At 43.3% G+C, this 17,143-nt stretch overlaps 1 long non-coding RNA gene across 2 annotated transcripts; it reads left to right on the forward strand.

Annotated features, from left to right (window-relative positions):
* The first annotated feature begins 6 nt into the window (after positions 1-6).
* LOC144223255 (uncharacterized) lies at positions 7-16,118 on the forward strand. 2 transcript variants are annotated; one of them, XR_013332635.1, is made up of 7 exons: positions 7-200; positions 574-801; positions 941-1,070; positions 4,750-5,424; positions 15,549-15,674; positions 15,761-15,937; positions 16,031-16,118. It is a non-coding gene; the product is annotated as an uncharacterized LOC144223255 (long non-coding RNA). The 2 variants fall into 2 exon arrangements; XR_013332634.1 differs by lacking the exons at positions 15,549-15,674; positions 15,761-15,937; positions 16,031-16,118 and adding an exon at positions 10,529-10,829.
* The last annotated feature ends 1,025 nt before the right edge of the window (positions 16,119-17,143 follow it).

Consider the following 17,143-nt stretch of genomic DNA (forward strand, 5'->3'; position numbering starts at 1 on the left):
CCCCCCCCGGCCGGGGCCCGCGGGCAGGGCCCCCGGGCGGCGAGGGAGCGGTGAGCGCCAGCTCTGAACTCTGCCGTCTTCTTCCTGCTGCAGACGAGCCCACCCGCCTCCATCTGCCCCCGGGGCAACGGGCTCCAGGCGACCTCCCCGAGGGCACAGTCTGGGGCAGGGAGACCTCGGGACGAACAGTGCCCGGCGGGGTCAGTTCAAAACTACCAGGGCGGAGCTTCTTCCGTGTCTGGGTGAAGTTTTCCACCAACCCTCGGAGGAAACCGAGAGGGGAGAGGTCGAGAGCTGTGCTTTCCCGGTGCTCTTGCTTTTGAAAACAGCCCCACTTGGAACGCTGGGCGCTGAAACTTAGCTAAGCTTTGGGGGGCTGAACCCACCATCTCCGGGCTCCAGTCCCAGGCGGGAGCGTCGACCCAGGAGAAAGGGGGAAATGGGGGAGGGAGGGCCTAGGAGGAAGGGAAGACAATCAAAGGAAACCCGTGTCTAGACTTACCCCGGTGTCTCTGTCTCTCTGTCTCTGTCTCTCCCTCCCTCCCTCCCTCCCCGCTGCCCGCAAAAACCCAGGCCAGTACTGCCTTCACGTTGTAGTGACTGCAGAGGAAAGAAGCTCCAGAAAGTATTTCACTTTACAGTGACTACCAGTGGAAGCCACTGATGTGATCGGCTGCACCTCGGGTTATTGGGACCAGGCATTCGTTCTTGCGCGTCGATGCCCATATTGTTGGACAAACGAAAAGTGAGTCCCCCGGAGATCACGAACAATTGAAGGAAACTCTAAAGCCCTCCACCGAGGTAAGGGGTTGTTTGTCCTCTGATGTGTCCCGGTATCCTGAGAACGTCCGTTCCCCTGGTGCTCCGGATCAGGCGAAGAGTTGGGGTGCTGAAACGTAACCGCCGCTTTCCCTTTGGAAATGTTTGTGTTTCTCATCAGGTTGTCACTGGTACATCATCTTCAGCTGTGAATCCTGCCTCCCACAAGCACCGCTAAGATTTGAAAAGCGTGAGCCCTCATAACCTAAGAGCTTACCGTCTTGTGTAAATTTTGTGTCCCTAATAAATAGGTAAGTGAAGAAATGAACAGCAAAACAAGCAAGGGCAAACATCTTTAAAATAGTCATACTCCTGGGGCACCTGGGTGGCTCAGTTGGTTGAGCGACCAACTTCAGCTTCGTCTTCCTCACGCTCTCAGGGTTCATGAGTTCAAGCCCCACACCCGCTTGCTGCTGTCAGCCTGTCCCCGCAGAGCCTGCTTCACATCCTCTGTCCCCCTCTCTCTGCTCTCCTGCTTGTGCGCTCCCCAAAATAAATAAACATTAAAATGTTCCTATTCCTCAACCCAGAAAAGCTACTTGAAGTCACATATCCTAAGGTTACGACCCAGAAGTACATAAGAATGGACATAAAAAGATGCGTGTAGGAATAGCTATAATTGTGGAAAAACCAGGAACAGATTAAAATTTTAACGGAGATTTTTAAGTAAATGAAAGTATTTTTATACAGTGAGTACTCCATAGTCGTTAAAAATGACGTTACAATATTTAGTAGCATGGAAAAGTATTTGCTTTATAGATTGTTAAGAAAAACACAGGGTACGAGGGGCGCCTGGGTGGCTTAGTCGGTTGAGCGTCCGACTTTCGCTTGGGTCATGATCTCGCGGTTCGTGGGTTNTGTATGAAGTTATATTTAAGTATATAATTTACATATTTATATAAATACGTAATATTTATGTGTAAGAGAAAAACCTGGAAGTATATACACCAAGATTTAGCAGCGGCTGTCCTTGGAATTAAAGATGATTTGTTTTCCATCTGTAATCAACCAATAAAGACCATCATGCTAAAACTCTTTCGGGTTAGCAGTCAGGGCAATAATATGACAGCAAGATAAGGAAGAAGAAACAGGATAGTGGACAGAAATGTCTGGGCACTGAACTGAGGCATTGCCATCGGAAAACTCGCAAGCATTGGAGCCCAAATTGTGTGACAAATAACCTTTTCCAACAAATAAGCCATGGGGGGGAGGGGAACACTGGATCTCAATAATCGTGTATAAAAAGTAATCAGAATCCCATTTCATATCCAGAGGCTAGAGAGGCCGAGAACATGTAGGTTGTAATGGGGTACGACTTATCTGGGAACAGTGGCTGGCATTCATTAGCTGGTCTATTTCCCTATTTATTTTTCCCTGTTATTTTCCCTATTTATCTCCTCACCGTGACTGAGCTTCATTTCCTCCTTGGACCATATCTATACCACTGAGCACAATTCTTGAAAGAGAAGAGAGATGCAAACCAAAAGTTTCTGGTTGGTTCCATTCAGTCATATACAGATATTACTCAGTATCCCAGGGCAGTGGTCCTGTCCCTCTGTTCTAACAGAGCAGATGATTGACATCCCCCAGGCTGGATCCTGCCCAATTGCTTAGTGCATCCATTCATCCATTAACACATTTTTTGAAGGCCGAGTACAAGTCAGACATCCGGTTCGGCGTTGGGTCCATAAGCACTGGCTCCTCAGGTGCGTCTCATCCCGTCCTAGGGAAATAATCTCCCAGAACCCAAACTTCAGAATTTTGCTACGGTAGCACAATTAATTAAATTTAGAGTCGAAATAGCTCTGATTTCCTCCAAGGAAAGAAGAGGATTATCCTGTCATCCTCTGCCTGTTGTCACTTTGTCTCTCCACTCTCAACATATAATTACAACAGATCATCTACTACTGTAATTTCAGAAGGAGAGATTTTGAGGGTCTCCATAGAGATTATGCATTTTCTGGTCTCCATGGAGATCCTTACTAACCCATGGAATTATTTTCATCCCCCAGCCCTCTTTGTCTTTTGTGTTGACTTAAGGATAAGAATAGGGCAGTGAATTGTGCTCTGACACATATTCAAGACCACAAAGGACATTTCCATACCCCCATATAGAGCCCTCTGAATACAGAGCCCTCCGTTATTGATTCCCCCTAAGCCAGTAAGTATTCTCAGCCGAGCTCAAAGACCGCAGCCGAAAACAAGAATTCAACAATCAGTCCCTTCAATTCTCCTTCTGAGTTGAAAAGATAAACACCCCCAAATGCCACTTTATAAAGAGCAGCTAGGCAAGTAGCACATTAGCAATTTAAATGTACAGATTAAAGAAAGGGACTTACATGGTGAACTTTAAAGAGAGAAATATGAGTAGCTTGGATAAGTAACAGAAGGCTTGACAAATTTCTACACATGTTCAGCAGGTGAAGGCACAAAGGGGGAAGACAGATTATTAAGATTGGTATAAAGAAGCATGGTTAGCCATAGTTGGATGACATGACAGCAAGAACATATATGCCAGCGCCCCAGGGAAAGATCCAGCTACGCTGGCGCAAAGGAAGTGTCACTCTGTGGGTGTGGAGACCGGACAGCGAGCTCTCACGGCAACACATGACTGGAAGTCAGTCTGAGGCCCTGTGTTTGTCTGCCAGGGCCACCATGAAAAAGCACACTGGGCTGGGTAGCTTGGCAGAAATGTATCTCCTCACAATGAACATGAAGGCTGGAAGTGGGGGGTGTCAGCAAGGTTGATTCTTCAGAGGCCTCTCTCCTTGGCTTAGAGGTGGCCATCGCCTCCCTCTGCGCATCGTCCCCGTGTGTACATAGGTGTGCGTCATGATTTCTTTTTATGAGGACGCCTGCCATTCTTGATGAGGGCTCACCCTAATGACTCCATTTTAACTTCATTCTCTTTTTTTTAGATTTTTTTAAGTTTATTTATTTTTGAAAGAGAGAGAACGCACATGCACGTGGGGAAGGGGCCTCGAGAGAGAGAGAGAGAGAGAGAGAGAGAGGAGGGAGACAGAGAATCCCAAGCAGGCTTCGCACCACCGGTACAGAGCCTGATTGATGGTGGGCTCGAACTCACAAACCTCGAGGTCATGACCTGAGTGGAAGTCAGAAGCTTAACCGACCGAGCTACCTAGGGGCCCCTAAGATTTTATTTTTTAAGTCATCTCTGCACCCAAGGTGGCACTCAAACTCACGGCCGTGACGTCAAGAGGGGCGTGCCCTTCCAACCGAGCCAGCCAGGTGCCCCCAACTTAATTACCTCTTTAAAGACTTCATCTGCTGGGATGCACTCAGGCCTGCATTGGGCTCCATGCTGACAGCCCAGAGCCTAGAGCCTGCTTCGGATTCTGTGTCTCCCTGTCTGCCCCTTGCCGGCTCATGCTCTGTCTCTCAAAAATGAATAAACGTTAAAAAAAATTTCTTTAATAAATAAAGACTCCATCTGCAACTACAGTCCCATGCTGAGGCACTGAGGGTTAAGACCCCAACATAGGAAGGGGGTGAGGCACCACTCAGCGACAACACCACCCTTTCACTGCACATGCAGTTCTGGCCACTCACTTTATCTGGTTCCTTCAGGCTCAGCTCCGTGAGCGAGAGCTTCCTTTCTCCTCTCCCAAGGCCTGGGGACCATTCGACACAGTTCACACTTCACATTTATGCTAATAGAAATTGCTTCATGTTTCCGTGGGCGTAGTCCCTAAACTTTTTCTCATGCAGAAACTAGCACGTTAATCCCCAACCATTGAACAACTGAGAACAGACACAGGGAACAGAAGCACCTATTTACTCGGTGAAACATTTCTAATTAGAAGAAATGATCTGGAATGCATGGCAGAATCTGCCAGAAAAGTTTAATACTCATTTCAGCCCAAAGGTTATACTTTAATAAAGTCTCTTTTTTTCTCTCTCTCTCTCTAGTGCCTCCTCCGCCCTTAAAAGTCGCTGCACTTGAAGGTACAGGATGTTTGGTGACTGAGCTCCCCGCCCCACAGGCAGGGACTTTTTGCACTACACTCCTGGCGTGGCTATCCTGGGGACTCACACCAGCGAGGTTTAGGCTGTTTAGAAGGGGGCATTAGAACAGGCTCACTAGGAAAATTCTCATGTGCAATTTTGCCTGGCAAAAAGCCAATTGACAGAGCTTGTCACCCTCTGAACAGTGGCCACTTGACCCCGCCAATCAGCTCCTAAAGGCTTCAGTACACAGACTCATGGAGCACCGTCTGTGGATTTCCCTCCCTGCCCAGGCTGGGTTTGCATTCAGATGTATCCAGAAAGGGCATAAATGAAATCATCCTCAGAAGGGTGATGTCATCCATCCCACAGTCTCAGAACTGCAGTTGCCAGTTCTTAAAAGCCCTTGGCCCTGTTTTACGACAAAGAAGACAAATTGTAGAAAGCGATTTTAATTTTCACTTCAAGGAGATCTAGGGAATTATGTGCTTAAGGAACATTGTAGAACCATGCAAAGGTGGAATGTGCCTGCGAGTGGTAGGCATCGGTTCCCCAATGCACAGCAACAACTAGGCTTGGAATCCGCATGAAAACTGACCTAGCATGGCCCTGTCATCAAGGATCTACCTGAAAAAAAAGGTAGGCATGTGGCTTCATACCTTGCTTTTCCAGCCCGGTTTTATTTGGTTTCCTAAGCAGCTATGTTAGTGAGACTGTTAGAGCTCTTTGAACAGCAGGTAACAGAAACCTAGCTCAAACCTTCGTAACCACAAAAGGGAAATTTTAGCTCAGTGATGGAAATCCAAGCTTCCTAAATGACGCTTGGATAAATCCAGGGGGGATGTGGTCAGTGATAAGATCAGAACTCTGTCTTTCCCTGACTCTCTTCCTTGCTGGCCTCTGCTTACCTTCATCCTCATGTGAGTTTTCTTGACCAGGGGTCAAGAGTCTCTCTACATGGTCTTTGTAATCCCAGAGAGAAAAGGCTAATTTTCTTTTATCCAATGTCATACACCAAAGCTAGTAAAGGGACTCAAATTTGTGTACGTTCTTGTGACCAGAGGGCACGAAAACACAGGGCTGGAACAGTCTAGTCCAGATAGTATGGAATGGACATACACAAATATGTCCATATCCCTGTATAGAAGGTAGGTCCCATGCCTGTAAAGTAGACACAGGGATGGAACAGTCTAGCCTAGATAGTATGCCATGGGGAAGAGGCAGCTCCTGGGTAGAAAGAAGATTCCTGGGGCCCCTGGATGGCTCAGTCAGGTAAACAACCTGATTCTTCATTTCAACTCAGGTCATGATCTCACAGTTTGTGAGTTCCAGCCCCACAGCTGGCACCATGGAGCCTACTTGGGATTCTTTCTGTCTCCCTCTCTCTCTGCCCATCCCCCTCTCTCCACTTGCACTATCTCTTTCTCAAAATAAATAAATAAACTTAAAAAAAAATGAAAGAAAAGAAAGAAGACTCCTGGCCTAATACATTCTACCCTTTAGCTGCCTAGCACATGTACATGCACACACAGACACACACACACACACTTACATGTACACAGATGTTCTCTTTTTCCATTTATGATTTCTTTATGCACACCTCTCCACAACATAATACAACCAACCCATCCATAACCATCCATGTGCTTATCTCTTCTCCAAAGCAAGTCAAGTGTTTTCTAATCAGGTCATCCATTCCTACTCTGGGGGCTCTGGATAAGAGGTATTCTTCTTTGTCACGCCTGGATGTAGCTTTTCACAGGTCAGCAACCTACTGTATGTCTACACGGTAATGTTAGCACCCTTTATGTGTTTAACATGAGAAAATAATTTTGATCACCACCTTAAAAATCTTATCTGAAAAGGAGAAAAAATGAGCAGGTGTCATCATCCATCCGTAAAATACAGGATACCTTCTTGAAAAAAGAGACGGTCAGGGGAGGGCCAGGTCGGCCACTGAGACTGAACTTGTTTCTATTCTTTGAAAGGTTCTCCATATTCTGTGGCCGTCCATGGCCACCTTGGAGAGGAGCATCTATAGGCTAGCCTTCTGGCGGGTGTATGGCTTCAGCGGTCCCCCCTTACTGGTGAGGCTTTGGGTCCCGTGGATGGTCTTAAGTGCAGACATTCTCCTTCCCAGGACCCTCAGTATCTCAGTAATTTTTCATAGGAACTCTGAGCCAAAAGAAACACCCAGAAGTCCAGTTAACTAAGAAGCTATGTACAAGCAACTCAATAAATATTTCTGTCCTAGCAACTTAGCAGCCCTTTGAAAAAATAACATTGTAAATTGGAAAATATTCTGTTAATTTCATTCTTAGGGGGACCTACGTTCCTGTTGGGTACTGTACAGCTTCTCAGACCTTACAATGAGTTTGGACAGATTCCTTCAATTCTTCAGTTCTTGTTACACGCTGGTTTTTTTTATCATAGCAGCTGCCAAAATATAGGCAGTTGCTTTGATGATACATGATATCATGGAAGAGAATGTAGCATGATCTCATGTTGAAACTGTGGCCCATCTGCCAGCGTCATGTCCAACAGATGCTTAATCCTGCTGTATTTCCTGAAATTTTTAAATACCCCGCGGTGCCTCTGTGAATTCTCTGCAGTCCTCAGGGCACCTTGGCGCAGAGTTTGGGAACCATGGTTTTAACAATTTAGCAATAATAGGTTTGTGTTTGCCCTCGTGATAGAAGTCCCGTGAAAACTCAGTAGGAGACCTAAGCCACAAACCTGTTGAGTCAGGGTCTTGGCATCTGAACGTTTTCATTGCATTTTCTGGCCTTGTTATACCAAGAGCCTCCTGAGTGTTGGGCTGTGGCACACCAGTATGGCGAAAGTTCATGCCCGTGGTCCCTGGCAATTGGGCAGTCCCAAGGCACCCCCAGAGCCCCAGGCCAGTGGCCTCTGGTGGGGAGCACCCTCTTCTGTTCAGACCAGTTTGCCTTACAAATACTATCTTCTTTATGTAGGTACAGATGTTATAAATATTCATCCTCTGATTAAGGAGGAACTTAACTGAGGACCATGGGGGAGAATAAGGGGGGAAATGGTGGGGGAGAGGGAGAGAGGCAAACCATGAGAGACTCTTGAATGCTGAGAACAAACTGAGGATGGTTGGTTTTGGGGGGGGGAGGGGGGAGATGGGCATGGAGGAGGGCACTTGTGGGGATGAGCACTGGGTGTTGTATGGAAACCAACTTGACAATAAACTATTTGTAAGGGAAAAAAAATATTCATCCTCAGTACCTATCGTGTTCAAAGCCTACAAATGATCCAGGTCTTACGCACAAAGAAGTAACAGTTCAGCAAGCTTCAAATCAAGCATCCAGCAGGTCAGGGGACACCAGCTTTCCCAGTACAGGCGCTTCCACAGCCTCCCATTCTGACTCAGCCATGCCGATTTTTCTCTCACGCCTTCCATTCCTGGCTCCAGTTTTTTACTTGTCTGGACTGTGGTGGTTTCACACAGCAGAAACCCAATTAAAATTAGCTTAAGCAAAAAGTAATTTATCTCATTTAACTGGGAAATCCAGCATTTATAAGCCAGTCACAGTCACGTTTAAAGAATAAAATTGTAAAAGGTCAAGGTAGCTGCTGACAACTCAGCTGGGGGATTCAAAGAAGGTAATCAGGACTCTGTGAGCCTTTAAAAAATATGTTTATTTATTTTGAGAGAGAGCACGAACAGGGGAGGAGCAGAGAGAGGGGAAGACGAGAATCCCAAGAAGGCTCTGCACTGTCCGCGCAGAGCCCAGTGCAGGGCTCAAGCTCACAAACCATGAGATCATGACCTGACACTTCCCTGACTGAGCAACCCAGGACTCTATGTGTCTTTATATTTTGGCTCATTGGATCATGTCAGCCTTAGACTTCCATCATCCTAATGGTTTAAGAGCCCAGATTAAAGGGAGCATCCTTTTTGAGACCTCTGCCAGGATTCTGATTGGCTGGATCAGTGAGAGGGACAGAATCATCCCATCAGAATCCAGAGACAGAGGACAGGTTTTTTTGTGGGTGGCAGTACTCTAAATAAAAGTGACACTGACCAGACAGAACCCTAAACCCCCTGGGGGGGAGGGGCGGGCACTGGAAGTTTGTTCTGAGCAGCTGCTTAATCTGGCAGTAGGGAAATCTTTCTTATTAAGTTCAGGATCTTCTTAGAGATTTGTAAGGATCAGGGGTTAGGAAACTTTTCCTGTATAGGTCGGGACAGTCAATACTTTAGGTTTGCGGAACATGTGATCTCTGTCACAGTTACTCAAGTCCACTGTTGTATCAACAAAGTAGCCACACACAATATGCATTGAAGTGAGCATAGTGGAAACTTTGTTTCCAAACACAGCTGCTAAGCTAGATTTGTTCCCTGGGCAGTAGTTTGCTGACCCCTGATCTAGATGAGTGACCTTGGTAAGTTGGGTGTGTGGTCAGATGGTTGCAGAGAGTTCAAACAGGACAAGTTTAGGGGAGTACACAAAGGAGGAAAAAGAAAGTACAGTCATACTACATGGATGGATATGTAGAATTACCAGAAAGAGACCAAGGAGCTATCCTGGACCCTATATTGGAAGTAAGTCCTTAATACATAATTGTAATTAAAGGTAAAGGCAGGGTCCAAAATACATGTATAACTGGATAGAACACAAGGAAGCAAGTTTCTGCATGCAGGATACAGGCTGTCTGGGTTTATTACCACGGGACCTTCACAATGAAAATGAGTCACACCAAGAGTAGCTATGGGAGCACCTGCGTGGCTCTGTCAGTAACCCTCCGACTCTTGATTTCAGCTCAGGTCATGATCTCATGGTTTGTGAGATTGAGCCCTGCGTCAGGATCTGCGCTGACAGTGAGGAGCCTGCTTGGGATTCTCTCTCTCTCTCTCTCTCTCTCTCTCTCTCTCTGTCCCTCCCCCAGTCTTGCAGTCTCTAACTCTCTCAAAATAAATAAATAACATCTTAAAAAAAAAAAAAAGAATACCTATTAAGAACCATCAACTCCTTAAGGTGAGGATCCACGCTTAGTTTTTTACCTTGTGATCCCAAGAGTGCTTCTGGTGTGGGGATACAGAAAAATATAATAAATATTTGCTTATGTACGTCAGAAACAGGTAAGTTTAAAAATTAAAATTCTGTTATTTAGAAAGTGCTTAGAGACATGAGAAAACTGAGGCCTGCACACTGCGGGTGGAAGAGTAAGTTGGTGTGCATTTCTCAGAGGGGCCTCTAGCCATGTAACAAAACCATTAAAATATTCATACTTTTTTCTATTATATTTTTATTTCAAGACATTATGCTTAAGAAATGAGTACAACTACTTGGAAAAGTAGTATGAAAATGAGCATCATATTGCTATTTATAACAAAGAAAATGAAAAAAGTTGAAATGTCCAATTATAAAGGTTTGTCTAAAAGATTATGATTCACTCATAGAATGGTATAAATCCTATGGAGCAACTTAAAATTATTGTGTAAATTAATACTGACCCACTTATTGAAGATATTCATGGCTCATATAAGGATAAGTGAGAAAAGCAAGGTATAGTAATGTATGTTATGTATTATGATAATATTTTTCACTACTGTGCCTGTAAAATTCTGCTTTCAGTAGTGGCTGAATTCTGGCCAAGGGTATTCCAGAACAATGCCACTAAGTATGACCAGAAAAACTAAACAAATCAATTAACAGACAAATCAATAAAATTAAAAAAAAATTTTTTTTAATGCTTTATTTATTTCTGACAGAGAGAGAGAGAGACAGCATGAACAAGGGAAGATCAGAGAGAGAAGGAGACACAGAATCAGAAGCAGGCTCCAGGCTCTGAGCTGTCAGCACAGAGCCCGACATGGGGCTCGGACTCACAAACCATGTGATCATGACCTGAGCCGAAGTCGGATGCTTAACTGACTGAGCCACCCAGGCGCCCCTCAATAAAATTTTTTAAAAAACCCATGTGTTTGAAGTTATCAGCAAGTTAGCATGGCAATTCGTGGAGCCAAGATCTAGAAGAGAGGAAAGCGGAGGGCCGGGCAGGTGGGATGGCTTTCCTCCTTGAGGCAACTACTAATTTGAAAGAGGCAATCAAGTCACAAAAGAGTAAAAGAGAGGTTTTGGCTCTGTCACAGGGCTAACCTGGCAAAGTTGTGATTTCAGAGCTCTCTAAGGAAGAGAAGTTCTGGCCAAAAACCCATACTTTTGGTTGGGACCTCAAAGCACTACATCCTAAAACTGAAGGTGAATCTCACAAGGAATAAGTCTACCTTCAAATCAGCCCAATAAATTAGATCAGTCTGTCCTAGCCTGTGCTATGCCAGAAGTAAATCTTAATCCTTTCTGGAAGGAAATACCATCATCTAGAGTCTCAATCCATCTCTACATTTTTTCAAAAACAACGTGACCCTCTATAAAAAATAACCAGGCATACAAGAAGGTAAGACAGGATAGAAGACCAAGAGAAAAATATATATATAATAGAAATATGTTCATAGGAGATATCTAGGTGATCAGAAGGAACAGTAAAATAAACATGACTAATATATTCAAGAAATTAAATGAGATGGAGAATTTTCTAGAAAAGGTAGAAACTATAAAAAATAATCAAGTGAAAATCCTAGAAATAAAAAATATAATTGAAAACTTTAAAAATTTGATGAGTTTAAGAGCTGATCAAATACAACTGAGGATAGATTGATTGATTGATTGATTTATAAATGTTTATTTATTTTTGAGAAAGAGGGAAAGCACAAGCAGTGGGAGGAACAGAGAGAGAGAGAGAAACACAGAATCCAAAGCCGGCAGGCTCCAGGCTCTGAGCTGTCATCACAGAGCCTGACGTGGGGCTCAAACCCACAAACTGTAAGATCATGACCTGAGCTGAAGTCAGACACTTAACTGACTGAGCCCCCCAGGTCCCCTGAAGAGAGATTTAATAAAGGGAAGTAATGTGTGTGTATATGTGTATGTGTACACACTGAAACTCAAAACAGAAAGTTGAATAAAAAAAAGGTAAATGGGGGGCACCTGGGTGGCTCAGTAGGTTGAACATCCGACTTTGGCTCAGGACACGATCTCACAGTTCGTGGGTTCGAGCCCCATGTTGGGCTCTGTGCTGACAGCTCAGAGCCTGGAGTCTGTTTCAGATTCTGTGTCTCCCTCTTTCTCTGCCCCTCCACCTCTCTCTCTCTCTCTCTCTCTCTCTCTCAATAATAAATAAATAAATAAATAAATAAGTAAGTAAAAAAAAGAAAGAAAGTAAATAGAATACTGCACATATAGAGTACTATCTGGTTACACTTACATGAAGTTTAAAAACAAATGAAACTAATCTAGTGTTAGATATCCAGAGTAGTTAAATTTGAGAGGACAAAAGGAATAATGATTCATTGTGGGAATGAGGGGGCTATTTCTTGACTTGACTTGTTATACTGGTGGTTACACTTTGAATTATTCATCAAGCTATTTTTGATTTGTGTACTTCTTTCTGTATATGTTATATGTCAATAAAATGTTGATTAATATTTGTGTATACACACATGTAAATATAAAAGACTATTTATAGAGGTTATCTTTGACTATTATGGATAATTTTATTCTTTGTGTTTTCTACAATGAGTATGGATTCCTTATGAAAAAGGAAATAGGGGCGCCTGGGTGGCTCAGTCGGTTAAGCATCTGACATCAGCTCAGGTCATGTCTCACGGTTCATGGGTTTGAGCCCTGTGTCAGGCTCTGTACAGACAGCTCAAAGTCTGGAGCCTGCTTCAGATTCTGTGTCTTCCTCTCTCTGTGTCCCTCCTCTGCTCTCACTCTGTCTTTCTCTCAAAAATAAATAAACATTAAACTTTTTTTAAAAAAGGAAATAAAAGAGAGAAAAAATATGCTGACCAATGGTTCTTAAAACAATTGTTTTTAAAAAATTAATTTTTTTAGAGAAAGAAAAAGCACACACAAGCAGTGGAGAGGGGCAGAGGGAGAGAGAGAATTTCAAGCAGAGTGAGAGAGAGAGCTAGAGAGAGAGAGAATCTCAGGCACCCCCAGTTGTTTTTGTTTAAAAACTGAGGTATAATTAAGATATAACTGGCAAATTTTATTTATTAAAATTCTTCTAATCCCAGAATAAAAGTAAATGAGATTTAGATTTGGTTTAAGAAAGAATCTCCTAGAACAAAACGTTGTTAAACAGAGAAAACGATGGATTCTTCTTCCCTGGTAGCCTTTCCAAAGAGTGTAAGTGTTAAGCGAGGTCTTCCCTGATGGCTATATGTTAGAATACTGTTTAAGATTCACTGGGGAGGGGCATCTGGGTGGCTCCATCGATTAAGTGTCCAACTCTTGATTTTGGCTCAGGTCATGATCTCACGTTTCATGGGACCAAGCCCTGTGTCAAGTTCTGTGCTACCACACAGAGGGATTCTCTCTCTCCCACTCTCTCTGCCCCTCCTCGTCTCACTTGGGTGGGTTTGTGCTCTCTGCCTCTCTCAAAATAAATAAACACTTTTTTAAAAAGAGATTCATTTGGGGCCTATGATCCTATAGTTTTCAATATGAGGGATGTATATTTAAGGAACTTAATTTATAGTGAGTTTCCCTTCCAGGTGATCGGCCGGTGGCTGGAAATTACATATAATCATGTCATTAGGAACTCACAGTCTACGGAGGTCATATAATTATAGATGAAATGTGAATCCCATTCACTCATTCATTAACAGCTATGAACTGCATATGCCTGAGTCAGATGCTGATCAAGGGCCTGAGATATTGCAGTAAACAAAATCTATGCTTTTGTGGAGTTTATATTCCAGTAAACAAACAAATATATAACATGTCAAGTAGTGATAAGTGCACTGAAGAAAAAGAAAGCAGAATAAGGATAAAGAACAATCATGGAGATGGTTATACTGAGAGAGCAATTGGAAAGATTTTTTTAAACTAACCTCCACAGCCAACGTGGGGCTCGAACTTAGAGCCCTGAGATCAAGAGTCCCACATTCTACTGACTGAGCCAGCCAGGCGCCAGTGTGGCTACAGCAGTCTGAATAGACAGGAGAGAGTTGTAAGGGATGAAGTGGCTTGGAGCAGATCACGTAGGGACTTACAGTCCATGTTGAGGATTTTTGACTTGATCTTTCTGAAATGAGAATCTGAAGAGTTTCAACAGAGGCACGATGTGATCTGACAAATTTTAAAAGTGTTACTCTGGCTGCTGAGCAAAAAATTGAAAGTGAAAAGGCAGCAGTAAAAAGAAACTGCGAGAAGTCCTTTTCTCTTCTCTAGGCAAGACGTGATGGTGGTTTGGACCACAAAGGTAATACAGGACCTAGGGAAAGGGGATGTAATTCTGAATATATTTTGAAGACAAAGACAATAAGATTTGTTGAAGGAATAGATGTGGAGTGTAAGAGAAATAGAGAAATCAAGAATAACTCCAGCTGGCGCTCCTGGGTGGCTAAGTCGGCTAAGCGTCTGACTCTTGATTTCGGCTCAGGTCATGATCTCATGGTTGTGGGTTTGAGGCCCGCGTCAGGCTCGGCACTGACAGTGCCAAGCCTGCGTGGAATTTTCTCTCTCCCTTTCTTTGCCCCACTTCTGCTTGTTCTCTCCCCCCGCATCCCCCCTCAAAATAAATAAATAAACTAAAAAAAAAAAAAAACCACAAAATAACAACTCCAAAGATTTTGGTCTGAGAAACTAAGAGATATGAGAGGCAACATTTATTGAAATGGTGAAAGTCTTGATAAATACACTTGGGGAGGGGAATAGGCCCATATTAGAATCAACTCACTGTTCTTTTCATACAAAGGAGGAGGCAGCTAAAAAGACTGAGTTAAGCAGGTACTCCTTCAGAATACATGAAAGGCATCATTCTCACATTTTGATCGTGATTTTTTTTTTAAATTTTTAATGTTTTATTTATTTTTGAAAGAGAGATAGAGACAGCATGAGCAGGGAAGGGTCAGAGAGAGAGGGAGACACAGAATCCGAAGACGGGCTCCAGGTTCTGAGCTGGCTGTCGGCACAGAGCCCGATGCAGGGCTTGAACCCACAAATTGTGAGACCATGATCTGAGCTGAAGTCGGATGCTTAACTGAGTCACCCAGGCGACCCTTGATCATGATTTTGCAAATGATACATACCGCAGAGTTTGTGATGCTAATACTTTGCCAAACTATTTGTTATTTATTTTGTTCAAATTGCTCTTTCAAATGTTGCATTTTAACAGGGTCATAATTAATGGCAAAGCATAATATTCACACCTGGAAACCATTTTAACTCATATACATCTTTTACCACCAACCTTAAGTATCACCCTTTCTGAAAAGCTTTCCCTTGGCTCTTTAGTTAGGGTTAGATACTCTTCCCATGGATTTCTAAAGAACCTCAAAGATCATTTTATCATATTTCTTACCAATTGCTTTGTATTGTCATCATCTATTTCTCTCTCTGATCAAGTGGACAGATTCAATTATCTCTGAATACTCAATAGCTGACTCAAGTCTTGGCACCTAATAAAAAATGTGGGAGAGAAAGGAAGAGGGGCAGGGAGGGAAGGAACACAGGAGGGGATTGGAATGTGTTTTCTCTCCATTACCTAGAGATTATTTCATCGCACGAGGTTCATTTTGCCTTAGTTCCCCCCTCCCCACCCCCATTTATTGGGCCAAGTAAGATGTAGATATATTCTGGCGATGTTGTCTAGTATGATTAAGTGGAAAATTACAACATGATGACTTATGGAAGCATCTTAACATCTTCCCTCTGTTGCAGTTGTGCTAACACTGAAATTATAGACCAGAACTGTCCAATAGAACTTTCTGCAGTGGTAGAAATGTTCTATATCCATGCTGTCCAGTAGCCACTAGCTGCATATGGCCATTCAACACTTGAAATGTGGTAAGTGTGATTGAGGAGCCGAATGTTTTATTTAATCTAATGAATTTAAACTTAAATTTAAAGTTTATTTTTATTTTTATCTTTAGATATAGAGAGCAAGAGGAAGAGGAGCAGAGAGAGAGGGAGACAGAATCCTAAGGATTCTGACAGCACAGAGCCCCATGTGGGGCTTGAGCTCATGAACCACGAGATCATGACCTGAGCCAAAGTCGAGGGTCAGATACTTAACGGACTGAGCCACCCAGGCGCCCTTAAACTTAAATGTAAGTAACCACATGCGGGGAGTGGCTACTATTTGGACAATACAGTCACAGAGTCTATTGGGAGTCATATTTTCTAATTTCCTTGCTTTACAGATGAAGAAACTCGGTCTTAAGAGAAGCAACATTGTTTGCCCAACTTCCTAATTCCTTGTACTGAAACATGTTTCTGATTTTGTCACTACTCATTCCTAATGTGACCTTTATGTTGAAATCTACTTCTTCTGCAGAAACTTTTAATTTTCAGATCGCACACCAAAGGCAATCCTTACAGACTAGTAACAGTAATAAACCACTCTAAAGGGGGATAAAAAAAGACCTTAAGTGCCACTATATTTAGAAAATGTGATTTTCTCAATAAGGAATCTTAAAAAATTATTGTGATTATAATAAATTACATACTGTGGTTCATCTGATGATTACTTTCCTTAAGTGGTATCATTTGTTGAAACTCAGAATTAGCTACACAGAACATTATTCCAGTGGTAAACTGAACAACTGAACAAAGAACCAATTTCTGAGACTGCATTCTCACCCAGATAATAATGAAGTGGGGACACATAGAATGACTGAAAAATAAATGACTATATAAAATAAGTATCACAGCTACTTCCAAAAGTACCTCCATATTCAGCACAGATATCTTGAGGGGGTGGGGATTGTAGGTGAGGGTGGACTTGCAGGAGGGATGGAAGGCTAGGGAGAGGCTGAGAATTGTCTCTCTTCTCTGTAATAATGAGTACAATTCTTGTAAACCTACTGGCTGCCAGGCCCTATAGTCTATAGAACATTCTTTTCACCAGCTCAAACCAAACTCTGTTTCTCTTTGGACTTTTCTTACACATTCACTCAGCCAATGGCCAACCTAGATGTACCAAATGTTCATCTCCACTCTCTTGTACCTTGGAGACTGAGCACCCACAGCAAATTGCAGGACAGGTGTAGATGTAAGATGGCTTGTCTCATACAGCACCCCAGCCCTCCCTGGAGACCACCTGTGCTACTTTGGATGCTCATCCTTCCTGCTCCCCTCAGGGCCCAGCACCCTATTTCTGCCTCATCGTAGAAGATGTTCTTTCCTGCTTCACCAAGAACAGAAGGCATCAGATGCCAGATGTCTCATCTCTCACCTCCATGTCTACAAACCTATTAACATTGGTCTTGACCCTCTCTTCTTGGTACAAGATGGCACATGTCCTATCCTTGCAT

The sequence above is a fragment of the Crocuta crocuta genome, unplaced genomic scaffold, assembly GCF_008692635.1.
Source record: "Crocuta crocuta isolate KB4526 unplaced genomic scaffold, BGI_CrCroc_1.0 scaffold31, whole genome shotgun sequence".
Classification (NCBI taxonomy): Eukaryota; Metazoa; Chordata; class Mammalia; order Carnivora; family Hyaenidae; genus Crocuta; species Crocuta crocuta.